Genomic DNA, 16,302 nt, shown 5'->3' on the forward strand with positions numbered 1-16,302 from the left:
CCCAGGTGATTGTGTCATCATTATGTTTTGTAATCCAAGAGTTGCAGGGAGCCTGATTGATGCCTTTTGCAGGGCCTGCAAAAGGCCAGCAAAGTTATGCTTTCACCTCTGGACTATTTCTACAGGCCTATGGTGAATCAACATTATAAATTAGCCAACTTGGAGGATGCCCAGGGTACCAAGCAATCCCATCCCCATCTTTTTAATATCCGGGTCCAGAACCAGTTTGGGCCACTGGAAAGCTTGATGGATGTGGATTGACTCAGGCTTGATCCTTGTAAGAATGATTGTGCCCCATTGGATGGCATTCATGGTATGGGTACGTATCCTAATGAGCAAGGACTGTAACCTGATCGGGCCAACCCACCGCCACTTTTGCCACTTGTGAGAGGGCCAGTCTCTCTTTGGGCAAAGGTCTTGTAACTTCTTATATTCCATTCCTGTGCCCACTGATAAATTTGACAACTGTGCCTGTATCCCAATGATTCCTGTGGTCTCCACCACCCAGGTGAAAATGCTTTCTTGTAATATTGCCGAATTATCCAACAAAAAGCATGATGATGACTGGGCTTCTTTAATTTCGAACTATGATTTGATATTTTTACAAGAGATTTGGGTCTTAGAATTTGAATGCGTTCATTGCCTATATTGGTCCCGGCTACTCCTTCTCCAGGTAGAGCCAAGGATGATCTAATTGTATTAATTTGATTAACCCTGGAATGCAAAATGTGTCCTATTTGTACTGGAAGTCCTGCTGTCCACGCACTCCTCTTGGTGTGGCCCAGTGGCATTAACATTGTTTTTATTAATTTTTATAATAGATCCTTTGGTTTGGATGCATGTATTAATATAAACATATTGCGTAGCTTTGTTTTGTGCCCGCATGTTGAATTAGCTTATTTGACCACAGGATTTCATATTGTGGTAGGTGGAGATTTTAATGCTAAACTTGCCAACTTGCTTCAGACTAATGAATTTGCTATTTTTGAAAAAGTCTACCCAAGGGGTGTACCCCAGCAGGGGACCAGAAAACCAAGGCTCTTCTAAATATGGTAAACACTCTTGATCTCCTTAATGCTTGCGCTAAGGTCAACCTTGCCTATCTGTCGAATTCCACTTTTGTGATGGGAAACTACAAGTCAATTATTGACTGTGTATTCATATCTCTGGTTCTAATGATGAGGGTTCGGGTGGGTGGCACTATCGTAAGGGCATTGAGTGACCATAATCCCTTGTGAGTGGGCCTCAGTATCCATAATGGGGTAAGCAAGGTCAGGGAGAGCCCTGCATCATCTCTAATAATTAAGTCCCTGGGGCTTCATTTAGTCAGGTGGCATGCTGACCTGGGTACTGTGCTGAATAACCTGTGTGCCATCCACCTTGACGTATTCCTTAACTGTCCTAACCGCCTGGTAGATTTGTGGGATGAGGATAACTGTTTTGGATGCCTAGGTTGAGCCATTAGAAATCTTCTTCTGAAGTTAATTAGACCCATTACCTCAGGGTCTAGGTTGTTTGATTCCTTATGTAGGGAGACCTCCCTACATAGGGCTTTGAAGGAGACTCCTAGAGATACCCAGAAGGTTCAAGTGCTTAGAGCAGAGTATAAGCGGTCCCTGGGTAAAATGCAAAAATAGATCATAATGGAGAATTGGAGAAGGCTTATTCAGTCTTGTAGAGTGAAGGATGCCACAACTTTCTGGAAGGTGGTTAATGATATTTACCTCCCTGCGCTCAAGTGAAGACTTTGTCATCACTACTATTAGCTCAGAGGCATTGGTGGCTCATTTTAGTGCCTTATACTGCTCTGACTTGTCTCAAATGGGTCTGTAGGCAGCAGTGGAGCTGCCAATTAACACAAGCTTCTCCTTGGAAGAGATATGGGATGCTATCATGAAGGCACAATCTAGTAAGGCCCCAGGGCCATATGGAGTTCCTATGGACATATACAAAGCCTTTCTGGAACTATGGTCCCCATTTTTATCCAACTGTTTTAATGCCTTTACTAGTACTGGCCTCACCAACGTATGGCATAGCTACTATTGTTTCCATTTTTAAAAAGAGTGACTTACAGCCCCCAAGTTGTTATCGCCCGATCTCCCTGCTGGATCCTGCTGTAAAAATAACTTGGAGGGTGGTGGTAGAGCGCCAGTTGTCCTGGGTCAGGGTGACTAACATGCTGTCTGGGGTGCAACATGGGTTTCAGTAGGGCCTGGGCACTGTGGAGAAATGCTTACATCTGCATTTGCTAATTAGCAAATATACCATCACAAAGCAGACAGCGTGGAAAGATCCAAACTGTGGGGCTTGCTGGAGGGTTTGGGGTGGACTTAGGGCTTGTTCAATTCTTGCAGGTCCTTTATTTCAGTCTTTCAGCGTCTGTAAGATATCGTTTAGCTGGAGAGGGTACTAGCAGCTTCCAGATGGAGAAGGGGGTATGCCAAGGGTGTGTATTGGCCCCAATACTATTCCTATTGTATAATAATGATCTTGAGTATGCACTAGTTGCCTGTGCTGCCGATGTACAGTACGTGGGTCAATAAATAAAAGAACGTCCGGCGTTACTCTATGCGAGTGACAGTTTTCCTTGGGAGAACATATAAGAGCCTCAATATCCCCTTCTAGGAATTTGTTAACTTTATTGAATCCCTGGGTTTAACCACAAACCTATCTAAAACATTCACCATGTTCTATGGTTCCAAATCTGTGAAGATGAAGAGCGCGCTTCTGCCACCCTTTTGCTCCTACACAGTATTTTTCTTACTTGATGCTTGGGGTAACTGTGGTCCCTGCAGATATAAAACTTCTCAAAAGGTTTGCCAATACTGTGGCTATATTTACAACCTCGTCTCACAGATTGGCAAAAACCCAGTGGCCCGCCTTTTGGTGGTTATTAGGAGCAAATGCGTACCTATCCTCACATATGGGGCTGGTCTGGAGACATTCTAACACCACCACCCTTCAGCTGGAAGAGAATAGGGTCCTGTGATGCATTTTAGGCATAGCCTAGGCCTGTGCCACTTACATGGTCCATCAGGAGTTGGGGACGAGTTTGTTGAATATCGTATTAAACTCCCCCCGTGTTATTATGCCATATTTGGGCAAATTTGCATGCAGGTCTTAACAGGAAGGTGATCTTGGATTCTGTAGCCTGTGATTGAGGGCTGGCCTTACTTGGGTTACACTATGTTAAGCAGGAGTTGTCCATCTTGGGGATACTAGCACTCTTTTCTTCCCCTTCAGCTTTCGTCAAGGCTGACATTTTTTTACCAGGATAATGTGGCTTAGAGAGGTGGGGTCTTTGTTAAAACTTCAGTTAAGGATTATGGGCCCTTACAGACCACCATATCTGTCGTGGGGGGATGCCACCTGGGACAGAGTCCTTTTAACTAGATTTAGACTCTGCAATATAAGGTGACATCTGAGTTTTACAATATGCCAGTTTGAGCTCAATAAGGTTTTACTCTGTCCTTGTGACGAGTCTTCGCTTCAGAGTTTGCTCCATTTTACTTTCTTCCTCAAGTTCTATTTGGCATTTTCTAAAAGGTTTTTACTTCGTTTAATTCAAACTTGTGCAATTAGAAGATGCGCTGAGGCTTTGCTTTACGTGCAAGAATTAAACTCCCCTACACTGTGCACCTGTGTTTGTTCCTTTTTAGGCCTCGGCTAAACGCGCGGAAGTGCGTTGTCGCCGAGAACTTATTGTTAGCGAGTGTGCTTCCCAGGAGACACTCCTGGCCGCGCGCATCGCCTTGGAGGGCGATTTGAAACGCGCACGCGCACGCGAACGCGCTCGCTGCGGGCAGCTGCTGTCGTGCATTCACACAGACACACACCAGCCCCCATGCACGCACTTGCTCATACAGTGCCATGCTTCAAGGAAGTAAAAATAATGTGGACAGAACGAATAAAAAGAAGTTAAATATGAATGCTAAAGCTGTGATGGGCACTAAAAACCCAAAAGCTTAAATCAGATGTGTGAAATAATAACGTACCGAAAAAACCCTGAAAAATAACATGTGCATAAAAGCCAAAAAATGAAAAGCAAGTGTTTACCTGTGGATGCAGTCCGTGCGAAGCTTTAATACAAATGTTTAAATGCTGGCTTATGTGTTTAATCAAACGGAGAAGAGAGGATAAAAGCACAGTGCTAGTGCAATGAGTGAAACAAAACTGCTATATATGTCCTCCTAGATCCAACACACAGTCTTACATCGTAGGTGCCAAGAAATATATGAGTGTACCTACATACTGCATCCGGCCGTGAAGGGCATTTACACTACGGAAGGGAGAATGCAGAGTAGTGAGTGCAGAGTAGTGAGTAGTGAGTGCAGAGTAGTGAGTGCAGAGTAGTGAGTAGTGAGTGCAGAGTAGTGAGTAGTGAGTGCAGAGTAGTGAGTAGTGAGTGCAGAGTAGTGAGTGCAGAGTAGTGAGTGCAGAGTAGTGAGTAGTGAGTGCAGAGTAGTGAGTCGTGGGTGCAGAGTAGTGAGTGCAGAGTAGTGAGTAGTGAGTGCAGAGTAGTGAGTAGTAAGTGCAGAGTAGTGAGTAGTGAGTGCAGAGTAGTGAGTGCAGAGTAGTGAGTGCAGAGTGCAGAGTAGTGAGTGCAGAGTAGTGAGTGCAGAGTAGTGAGTAGTGAGTGCAGAGTAGTGAGTGCAGAGTAGTGAGTCCAGAGTAGTGAGTAGTGAGTGCAGAGTAGTGAGTGCAGATTAGTGAGTGCAGAGTAGTGAGTGCAGAGTAGTGAGTGCAGAGTAGTGAGTGCAGAGTAGTGAGTGCAGAGTAGTGAGTGCAGAGTAGTGAGTGCAGAGTAGTGAGTAGTGCAGAGTAGTGAGTAGTGAGTGCAGAGTAGTGAGTGCAGAGTAGTGACTGCAGAGTAGTGAGTGCAGAGTAGTGAGTGCAGAGTAGTGAGTAGTGAGTGCAGAGTAGTGAGTAGTGAGTTCAGAGTAGTGAGTGCAGAGTAGTGAGTGCAGAGTAGTGAGTAGTGAGTGCAGAGTAGTGAGTAGTGAGTGCAGAGTAGTGAGTAGTGAGTGCAGAGTAGTGAGTAGTAAGTGCAGAGTAGTGAGTAGTGAGTGCAGAGTAGTGAGTGCAGAGTAGTGAGTAGTGAGTGCAGAGTAGTGAGTAGTGAGTTCAGAGTAGTGAGTTCAGAGTAGTGAGTGCAGAGTAGTGAGTGCAGAGTAGTGAGTAGTGAGTGCAGAGTAGTGAGTAGTGAGTGCAGAGTAGTGAGTGCAGAGTAGTGAGTAGTGAGTGCAGAGTAGTGAGTGCAGAGTAGTGAGTGCAGAGTAGTGAGTAGTGCAGAGTAGTGAGTAGTGAGTGCAGAGTAGTGAGTGCAGAGTAGTGACTGCAGAGTAGTGAGTGCAGAGTAGTGAGTAGTGAGTGCAGAGTAGTGAGTAGTGAGTTCAGAGTAGTGAGTGCAGAGTAGTGAGTGCAGAGTAGTGAGTAGTGAGTGCAGAGTAGTGAGTAGTGAGTGCAGAGTAGTGAGTGCAGAGTAGTGAGTAGTAAGTGCAGAGTAGTGAGTAGTGAGTTCAGAGTAGTGAGTGCAGAGTAGTGAGTGCAGAGTAGTGAGTAGTGAGTGCAGAGTAGTGAGTAGTGAGTTCAGAGTAGTGAGTGCAGAGTAGTGAGTGCAGAGTAGTGAGTAGTGAGTGCAGAGTAGTGAGTAGTGAGTGCAGAGTAGTGAGTAGTGAGTGCAGAGTAGTGAGTAGTAAGTGCAGAGTAGTGAGTAGTGAGTGCAGAGTAGTGAGTGCAGAGTAGTGAGTAGTGAGTGCAGAGTAGTGAGTAGTGAGTGCAGAGTAGTGAGTGCAGAGTAGTGAGTGCAGAGTAGTGAGTGCAGAGTAGTGAGTGCAGAGTAGAGAGTGCAGAGTAGAGAGTGCAGAGTAGTGAGTGCAGAGTAGTGAGTAGTGAGTGCAGAGTAGTGAGTGCAGAGTAGTGAGTGCAGAGTAGTGAGTGCAGAGTAGTGAGTGCAGAGTAGTGAGTAGTGAGTGCAGAGTAGTGAGTAGTGAGTGCAGAGTAGTGAGTAGTGAGTGCAGAGTAGTGAGTGCAGAGTAGTGAGTGCAGAGTAGTGAGTGCAGAGTAGTGAGTGCAGAGTAGTGAGTGCAGAGTAGTGAGTAGTGAGTGCAGAGTAGTGAGTAGTGAGTAGTGAGTGCAGAGTAGTGAGTAGTGAGTGCAGAGTAGTGAGTAGTGAGTGCAGAGAAGTGAGTGCAGGGTAGTGAGTGCAGAGTAGTGAGTAGTGAGTGCAGATTAGTGAATGCAGATTAGTGAGTGCAGAGTAGTGAGTGCAGAGTAGTGAGTGCAGAGTAGTGAGTGCAGAGTAGTGAGTGCAGAGTAGTGAGTGCAGAGTAGTGATTAGTGAGTGCAGATTAGTGAGTGTAGATTAGTGAGTGCAGAGTAGTGAGTGCAGAGTAGTGAGTGCAGAGTAGTGAGTAGTGAGTGTAGAGTAGTGAGTGCAGAGTAGTGAGTGCAGAGTAGTGAGTAGTGAGTGCAGAGTAGTGAGTGCAGAGTAGTGAGTAGTGAGTGCAGAGTAGTGAGTGCAGAGTAGTGAGTGCAGAGTAGTGATTAGTGAGTGCAGATTAGTGAGTGCAGAGTAGTGAGTGCAGAGTAGTGAGTGCAGAGTAGTGAGTAGTGAGTGTAGAGTAGTGAGTGCAGAGTAGTGAGTGCAGAGTAGTGAGTAGTGAGTGCAGAGTAGTGAGTGCAGAGTAGTGAGTAGTGAGTGCAGAGTAGTGAGTAGTGAGTGCGGAGTAGTGAGTAGTGAGTGCAGAGTAGTGAGTAGTGAGTGCAGAGTAGTGAGTGCAGAGTAGTGAGTGCAGAGTAGTGAGTGCAGAGTAGTGAGTAGTGAGTGCAGATTAGTGAGTGCAGATTAGTGAGTGCAGATTAGTGAGTGCAGAGTAGTGAGTGCAGAGTAGTGAGTGCAGAGTAGTGAGTGCAGAGTAGTGAGTAGTGAGTGCAGATTAGTGAGTGCAGATTAGTGAGTGCAGATTAGTGAGTGCAGAGTAGTGAGTGCAGAGTAGTGAGTGCAGAGTAGTGAGTAGTGAGTGCAGAGTAGTGAGTAGTGAGTGCAGAGTAGTGAGTAGTGAGTGCCGAGTAGTGAGTGCAGAGTAGTGAGTAGTGAGTGCAGAGTAGTGAGTAGTGAGTGCAGAGTAGTGAGTGAAGAGTAGTGAGTAGTGAGTGCAGAGTAGTGAGTGCAGAGTAGTGAGTAGTGAGTGCAGAGTAGTGAGTGCAGAGTGCAGAGTAGTGAGTGCAGAGTAGTGAGTGCAGAGTAGTGAGTGCAGAGTAGTGAGTAGTGAGTGCAGAGTAGTGAGTGCAGAGTAGTGATTAGTGAGTGCAGAGTAGTGAGTGCAGAGTATTGAGTGCAGAGTATTGAGTGCAGAGTATTGAGTGCAGAGTATTGAGTGCAGAGTAGTGAGTGCAGAGTAGTGAGTAGTGAGTGCAGAGTAGTGAGTGCAGAGTAGTGAGTAGTGAGTGCAGAGTAGTGAGTGCAGAGTAGTGAGTGCAGAGTAGTGAGTGCAGAGTGCAGAGTAGTGAGTAGTGAGTGCAGAGTAGTGAGTAGTGAGTGCAGAGTAGTGAGTGCAGAGTAGTGAGTAGTGAGTGCAGAGTAGTGAGTGCAGAGTAGTGAGTGCAGAGTAGTGAGTGCAGAGTAGTGAGTAGTGAGTGCAGAGTGCAGAGTAGTGAGTGCAGAGTGCAGAGTAGTGAGTGCAGAGTAGTGAGTGCAGAGTGCAGAGTAGTGAGTGCAGAGTAGTGAGTGCAGAGTGCAGAGTAGGGAGTGCAGAGTAGTGAGTGCAGAGTAGTGAGTAGTGAGTGCAGAGTAGTGAGTGCAGAGTAGTGAGTAGTGAGTGCAGAGTAGTGAGTAGTGAGTGCAGAGTAGTGAGTGCAGAGTAGTGAGTGCAGAGTGAGTGTGCAAAGTGCAGAATAGTGAGTGCAGAGTGCAGAGTAGTGGGTGCAGAGTGCAGAGTAGTGAATGCAAAGTGCAGAGTAGTGAGTGCAGAGTGCAGAGTAGTGAGTGCAGAGTGAGTGTGCAGAACGCAGAGTAGTGAGTGCAGAGTAGTGAGTGCAGAGTAGTGAGTGCAGAGTAGTGAGTGCAGATTAGTGAGTGCAGATTAGTGAGTGCAGATTAGTGAGTGCAGATTAGTGAGTGCAGAGTAGTGAGTAGTGAGTGCAGAGTAGTGAGTAGTGAGTGCAGAGTAGTGAGTGCAGAGTAGTGAGTGCAGAGTGAGTGTGCAAAGTGCAGAATAGTGAGTGCAGAGTGCAGAGTAGTGGGTGCAGAGTGCAGAGTAGTGAATGCAAAGTGCAGAGTAGTGAGTGCAGAGTGCAGAGTAGTGAGTGCAGAGTGCAGAGTAGTGAGTGCAGAGTGAGTGTGCAGAACGCAGAGTAGTGAGTGCAGAGTAGTGAGTGCAGAGTAGTGAGTGCAGAGTAGTGAGTGCAGAGTGAGTGTGCAGAGCAGTGAGTGCAGGTGCAGAGTGGTGTGTGCTGTTGAGTGCAGAGTGCTGTGTATTGGCAATGTAAATGACAATGCCATTTATTTACGATTTAAAGAAAAAAAAAAAATGTCATGGGCAATGCCAATAGCTCTACCTTTAATGATGCCGAGACCATTGCATTGCAAATGCTTGTTAAAATGTGCTACTGTCAGGAGACTAAATTTATTTTGATTGCATGAGCTGGTTAGTTTGACTTGTTTATATGATGACCGCTGGTTATTGAGCCCCACAGCAGGATTCCCTATGTCGCTTGAGGGGGACTTTGTGTTTTTTATAAATTATTTTTATTGCTGTTCTTAGACTTGTATTGAGATGGTGATTAAACGTGTTTTTAATAAGGTGTTTTATCTTTGTATTGTGCTTTTATGGCTGTCTCTCACCGCCAAATTAAAGTGTTATCTTATCTGATTGCGCTTAGTGTTTAATCTAAAGTAAATTATTCCTTGGGAGCAGAGGATGGCGGGCTGGATGCTGTTTACTCTTGATGCCCACAATTAAAGAAAATAAAAATAAATGCTAAATATAAAGGGCAGACAAACTTGTGAAACACATCGCTTCCTCGCATTACTATAGCAACCTGTATGTATTCATCCACAGGCGCAATAATGCGCTATACTTCATGGGAATGCTTTGTCTTATAATCTGCCAATAAATCAAGCTATTTTTTTGTGCCCAGACTTTTTGCATCTTTAAAAAGTGTTAGTAGTAATGGTCCACTTTGCAGTCATGTAAATACTCTCAGTTGTACTTAAGTCCTTTATTACCAACGACCTGGACAAAGCTACACTGCTGCCGTTTCCATTTTTCTCCACATCCTCTGCCTCCACATTCTAGAACTTCAGTTAAGGTTCTAACATTGTTAGAAATGGGGCTCTCTAGTTGGCAGAGGTAGGTACCTGTGTCCAGCTTCTAGTCAGGGTAAGGGGGATACACACTTTAGCCCCTGCTCAACCCCTTGGTAGCTTGGCACGAGCATACAGGTTTATCCCAAAGACAATGTGTGAAGTATTTGTACCAACAATCACAGTAAAACAGTAAAAACACCATAAAAGGACATCACACCAGTTTAGAAAACTAAAGTATCTTTATCTAAAAAAAACAAGACCAAAACGACAAAAATCCAACATACAAAGTTAAAAATAGGACTTTCAAAAGGTTTCAAGAACTTGTACCATAGGAAACTATGGATGTGTGACTTTTCACCAAAGTACCTGTAATGCATCAAATTTCCACAAGCCAAACAGCCACAGAGTCAGAAAACAGAGATGCGACACACCTGAGACCTTGGGGAGGCGATGTGATAGCTCTGCGACATGCAGAGGACGAGTATCGTTGAATCCGGTTTGTATGGAGAGTGATGTGTCGATTATTCGTGACGGTTCCGGTTCGAAGGAAGGTAGTGCGCCGGGAAAGCGTGCCGTACAAGTATGATGCACTTCTTATTACGCTCTCTAGAGTAGAGTTTATGTAAGAAGTTTTTTCATTATGATATATTTTCATATACTCACTGCAACGCTATAATGGTTGTAAATTATTTATCTTCACCATACATGTAATGCTGGTAATAATGCTTTGTTTATTTCTACTAATAACTGCATCTCATGTATTTTACACAAGAATCCAATTTCTTCAATAAATGTTTAAAATGACAATTTGCTTAATTCTTGTATTTCTCTTTGGGCAATCCTAAGGTAACCATAAAAGAGAAGATCTGTTTCCACGATTTCCTTCGCGCAGTCCTAGTTGACATGTTCTAAGGTTGGAGACACCATAAGGTACCCTGTCAGGTTTAGGATCCAGATGGCGCACTGTGAGCTATCCAGGGATTGGGCCACCATATTCTGAGGATATGCGTGAAATCAGTCCCCATATTTTGATTCATATGTTGTCCAACCACACAGCCTAACTTTATTGGTAGGAACTGTACGACGTGGCGCCAACAATGTTACAAGTCAGGTACTTATTTAGTATGTCTCCTGAGTAGTTTTTACATGTGCCAAAAGCTCCTTGTCACCTTATATGGAGACGTCCGTGGCGTTGGGGAGCAATCCTCCTCAGCTAAACAGGGAGCCCCTATTTTTCAGTGTAGGTTGTTCATGCTTGAACCTTTTAAAATGATTACCCCACTATAGTTGTTCCCTTCTTTGATTTCCGTTCATTAAAGTAGCTATTCCAGTACCAGTGGTTATTCCACGAAATTACTGACATGCAGTAACACAGATGTTACAAAAACAAGGTATTCCTCTTACTGGAGGAGATGTTACCTTCATGGAAGAGGCAATCAAAGTATATAAAACAGATTTTCTATCCATGGGTCACTTTTCCTGCAGCAGATGCCAACACTAGGGTATTCCATGCATACACAGGAGCCCCCTTAGCAGGCCAATACGGAGGCTATGACAATTCAGGAACATTGTGAGAAACTGCCTGCTATATGATGTCCACTAATTAAATTGTGCACCTTGCACCAGTACAAATGGCTCTTATGATGTATGAGGTCAAAGATAACCTTTAGCGAGCTTTCCTAGTGGTAGCTGTGGAGAGCAGCCTTTAGGCCAAATCTTGAAGGAATATAAAGCAGCTTGTTTGACCAGAATATCACCTTCTGAATTAACCAAATGACAGGAGAACCACACAGTAGTTATATAAAAATATGTATTTATTAATATAACACTCTCTAGTATCCTCTACACGAGGATAGAACACAAAGCACACAATACGAGATCAATAGACCAGTTGTAAGTAGCGCAATACACAGTGGCCTCCTGGGGGGAGACCAAACCATATACTAAAATAGTGGTATAACAACCACGGCTCAGTTCAAGACAAGGAGCACATAGAATCGCTGGGACCCCAAGCAAACACCCAAGGTGAGTAGATACAGATCCCGTGGAGGACGGGTGCAGTGTGCTAACACAACTGCGTGCTCCGTACAATTCTATGGGGAAGTTGCAGTTGCAATTTTACAGTTTAAGCACCCTTCTCGGAGGACTTCGGGGAAACCCTTTGGAAATTAAGACATTGGAGATTGGAGAGTCACCCCAACTGTGGCCTTTCTTCCCTTTGTTGTGACCTTTCTGCCTCTGTGCCACTCGTTTCCCCCCGTTTTTTGTGACCATTTTCTGCCCTTTCTTGTGAGCTTTGTGCTTCTGTGCCACTCGTTCCCCCCGTTTTTTTGTGACCTTTCTGCGCTTTTTTGTGACCTTTGACCCTGCTCGCAGGCAAGTCGCCCCCACGCCGCTGCTAGTAACCTGACTGCCTGGTTCCTGCCTCCCTGCTGCCTCCTTGTTTCCTGGGTTTTTCCCTCCCCTCTGCCCTGTGCACCAGTTCCCCCTGCCCCCCTGCCGCTCCCGATCCGGCCCTTTACCGCCGCTGCTTCCCTGCGGCCCCATCCCCCCTGTACACCCATTCGACTCCCCGCACCCGCCTCCCAGCTGCTCCTCCCTCCCAAGCCACCTCGTATGCGGGCCACAAAGTTGCTGTGCGCAGAGGGTGCACCTCTGGTGCGCCGAAGGCACGGCTAAGGCAAGCCCGTCTGCGCCCGTCCGTGCCTGGACCGCAACCAGCGCCGAACGCCACGACACCAGAATCCACTATGATGCCAGCACCCTCCATGCACTCAACACCAGCCGAAACCACACCTGCTTCCAGGCCACCCTGAAATGGACCCAAAGACCCTTCTCCTGCCACACCTGCACCTTCACCTGCAACAGAACCACCAAACCTCCAAGGACTGGACCCAACCACCTCCGCTGCATACTCCTCAACACCCACTCTGCACACAAACACGCAGTTGAGCTCTGGGATCTGCTCGACACCTCCGCCCCAGATGTGGCCTTCCTGACCGAGACCTGGTGGAACGACTCCTTGGCGCCCAATTTCGCCATAGCAATCCCAGACGGCTACAAGATCACCCGTCGGGATCGCACCAATGGAATCAGAGGAGGAATAGCCATCGTCCACAAGTCCACCTTCAAGGTCACCACCCACACAGACGACATCCTCAACACCGCCAAACACCTGCACTTCCGGATCCACACCGACCCCAACACCACCCTCAGAGGAACACTAATCTACAGACCCCCCGGACCCCAGGCTCAGTTCAGCGACTCCATCACCGACCTCACCAGCACCCACGCACTCGCCTCCACGGACTACATCCTCCTTGGGGACCTGAACTTCCACCTTGAGAACAACAATGATGCCAACTCCGCCACCCTGATCAACAACCTCGCCAACCTCGGCCTCAGACAACTCGTCACAGCACCCACCCACGCCGCTGGCCACGCGCTGGATCCCGTCTTCTCCACAGGCTCCAACGTCGCTTTTGACCACACCACCGAACTCCACTGGACCGACCACCGCTGCATCCATTTCACCTTCAAGAAACCAACCACGCACCACCACACCCAACACCAGCCTCGCCGCTGCTGGAGCAAAGTCACCGAAGACCAACTATTCACCTCCCTCACCAAGAACCCACCCACCGACCCCACCAACCCAGACGCCGCAGCCCAAAACCTTAGACAGTGGATCGTCAACTGCACCAACACTCTCGTCCCGCTCAAGAAACCCTTCAAAAGCCACGCCAACAAGAGAGCCACCCGGTTTACAGATGAGCTCGAGACCTCTAAACGTGCATGCCGGAAACTGGAGAAGACATGGCTCCACGAACGCCCACCGGGCAACCACGCAACCCACAAGGACGCCACCCGCAGACACCACTACCTCATCAGATTAGCCAAGAAATCCTCCTTCAAAGACTGCTTGGATAACAATGCACATGACAGCAAAGAGCTCTTCAGCATCGTAAAGGAACTCTCCAACCCCAGCACCAATGCCAACGACATCCCGTCCTCACAAGAACTGTGCGACTGACTAGCCATCTTCTTCCACCGCAAGATCGCTGACATCCACGACAGCTTCAACACCACGACGGCCCCGACTATGCCAGACTCCACCTTCCCTGTGAATACCACCAGCGCCAACCGCCTGACCTCCTGGTCTAACATCAATGATGACGAGACACGCAAGGTCATGAACTCCATCCACTCAGGATCTCCGTCTGACCTGTGCCCACACCACGTATTCAACAAAGCAGACGCAGCCATCGCACCCCAACTACGGAAGGTCATCAACATCACCTTCGAAACAGCGACATTCCTAGAAAGCTGGAAGCACGCCGAAATCAACGCCCTCCTCAAAAAGCCCAAAGCGGAACCCAAAGACCTCAAGAACTCCCGGCCCATCTCCCTGCTCCCGTTCCCGGCAAAGGTCATCGAGAAAATCATCAACATGCAACTGCCCCGCCCCCTGGAAGACAACAACATTTTGGACCCGTCCCTGTCCGGATTCAGACGAAACCACAGCACCGACACAGCCCTCATCGCCACCACAGACAAAATCAGGCGCCAACTAGACAACGGCGAAATATCAGCCCTCATCCTCCTGGACCTGTCAGCCGCCTTCAACACTGTCTGCCATCGCACTCTGAAGACACGCCTCCTAGAAGCTGGAATCCAAGAGAAGGCTCTTGACTGGACCATGTCCTTCCTCTCCAGAGCGTCCGCCTCCCACCCTTCCGATTCAAAGCCACTGACATTATCTGCGGCATCCCCTAGGGGTCATCCCTCAGCCCAACGCTGTTCAATGTCTACCTGGCCCCCCTCGCACAAGTGGCCCGCCATCACGACCTCAACATCATCTCCTATGCTGACGACACCCAGCTCATCCTTCCCCTCACCAAGGACCCACACACCGCCAAAACCAACCTTCACGAGGGAATGAAGGCCGTTGCCGACTGGATGAGGAGCAGCCGCCTGAAGCTGAACTCGGACAAGACGGAGGTCCTCATCCTTGGACTCACCCCCTCAGACTGGGACGACTCCTGGTGGCCGACCACACTCTGAACAGCACCAACACCCACCGACCATGCACGCAATCTAGGATTCATCCTCGACTCCTCCCTCTCCATGTCTAAGCAGGTCTATGCCGTCTCCTCCTCCTGCTACAACACCCTCCGCATGCTCCGCAGGATCTATAAGTGAATCCTGACTGAAACAAGAAGTACGGTGACACAGGCCCTCGTCAGCAGCAGACTGGACTACGGCAACGTACTCTATGCAGGAATCCCAGCCAAACACCTACGACGACTACAACACATCCAAAATGCCTCCGTCCGATTGATCCTCAAAGTCCCCCGCCGCAGCCACATCACCCCCCACCTGAGAGACCTACACTGGCTCCCCGTCGACAAGAGGATCACCTTCAAGCTCCTCACACACGCACACAAAGCACTCCACAGCGCCGGACCAGCCTACCTGAACAGCAGACTCAGCTTCCACACCCCCACCCACCAGCTCCGCTCCGCCAGCCTCGCCCTCGCCGCTGTCCCCCGCATCCAACGAACAACCTCCGGCGACATACGGCAGACCAAAGACCTGCTGGCCTTCAGAAGACTCCTCAAGACCTGGCTCTTCGAACAGTAGCAGCACCCCCTCTCCCCTAAGCGCCTTGGGATCCTCACGAGTAAGTAGCGCGCTTTACAAGTACTCTGATTGATTGATTGATTGACCCTACCTTCAGGGTTGATAAGGCCTGATATAGGGGTGACTTAGACGTTTTAAGTGAAGTGACCTATAGATATAGTGAACCTATATCTAAAGTAAGTGGTGCACGCACCAGCTTACACGGGTTGCAGAAGCAGACCTGTAGTGCCATTTTGCATGGCCTCTCATGGGTGGCATAATACATGCTTCAGCCCATGGGAGGCCTCTGGAGTACCTATGCCCAGGGTACATGGGTACCATATACTAGGGATTTATAAGTGTACCCCAGTATCCAATCTGGTGTGTACCAAAGTACATGCATGACAATTTAAAGGAGAAAGCTGATAGACTGGGGTCCTGACTAACAGGATCCCAGTCAGACTAGTAAAAAACAGTGCAACATCAAGCAAAAAGTGTGGGGTAACCATAAGAACGGGATCCTACTTTCCTACAAACACACACATTGTTTCCAAGGTGCTCTACCACATCCACTAAACAATGTGTGACTAGGTCCCCTCAGTAATGATGGGGCAACATGGATAGTTTTAGGCAGCTATGCATGATATCCAAAAATAGGAGTCCTCACAGTAGAAGAGCTATGTACACTTTATATTGATCCAGTTAGACTATACAGACGTTTAACACAGTTTGTTATGCAATCAATAACAGCAAAGCCAGCAAGGGCTGTTTAAGTAGCGCAGCCACTTTGAGCAATGCCTGCAATTAGTCCAGTTACTATTAAAGCATTAATGGGTAAGGTTCTCACCAGGCTAGAAGAAATTCCGTTCTGGATTGCACCAAAATGAATCAGCTTGAAGCAGTGTTTTCCCATACTGAATCCCAAGATATTCTAACAATGTGCCTTCCTTTACGGATGGTTCCCGGATGGTTCCCCCGGTAGATGAATGTGCCACCTTCGGGGCACAGTTTTTGCTGCCATATCTACCATCACGCATGGGACACCATCCATAGCCGTTTTGCCTAAGGTGCTAAAGCAGATTCAAAATAAATACTGGCTGCCCCTGTCCTGGATTTGGGGATGAAACTTATGGGCAACTATGCCACAGTTGCCTCAACAATATTAAATGGGAAGGAGCAAACTTGTCTGTTCTGTGATTGGAACAGGAGTGTGAACTATCAAAAATTATTGCTGCAACATATACAACTATAGGTCGAGATAATTTGGGAGCCAGGCTTAATAAAGCGCAACTGAAAAGTTATTCCGATATGGGTAACTCGAAACAGGCAGAGGTTTCTAAAAAATGCTGGGATAAACAAACAAGCATTTG

The sequence above is a fragment of the Lissotriton vulgaris genome, chromosome 3_1, assembly GCF_964263255.1.
Source record: "Lissotriton vulgaris chromosome 3_1, aLisVul1.2, whole genome shotgun sequence".
NCBI classification, from domain to species: domain Eukaryota; kingdom Metazoa; phylum Chordata; class Amphibia; order Caudata; family Salamandridae; genus Lissotriton; species Lissotriton vulgaris.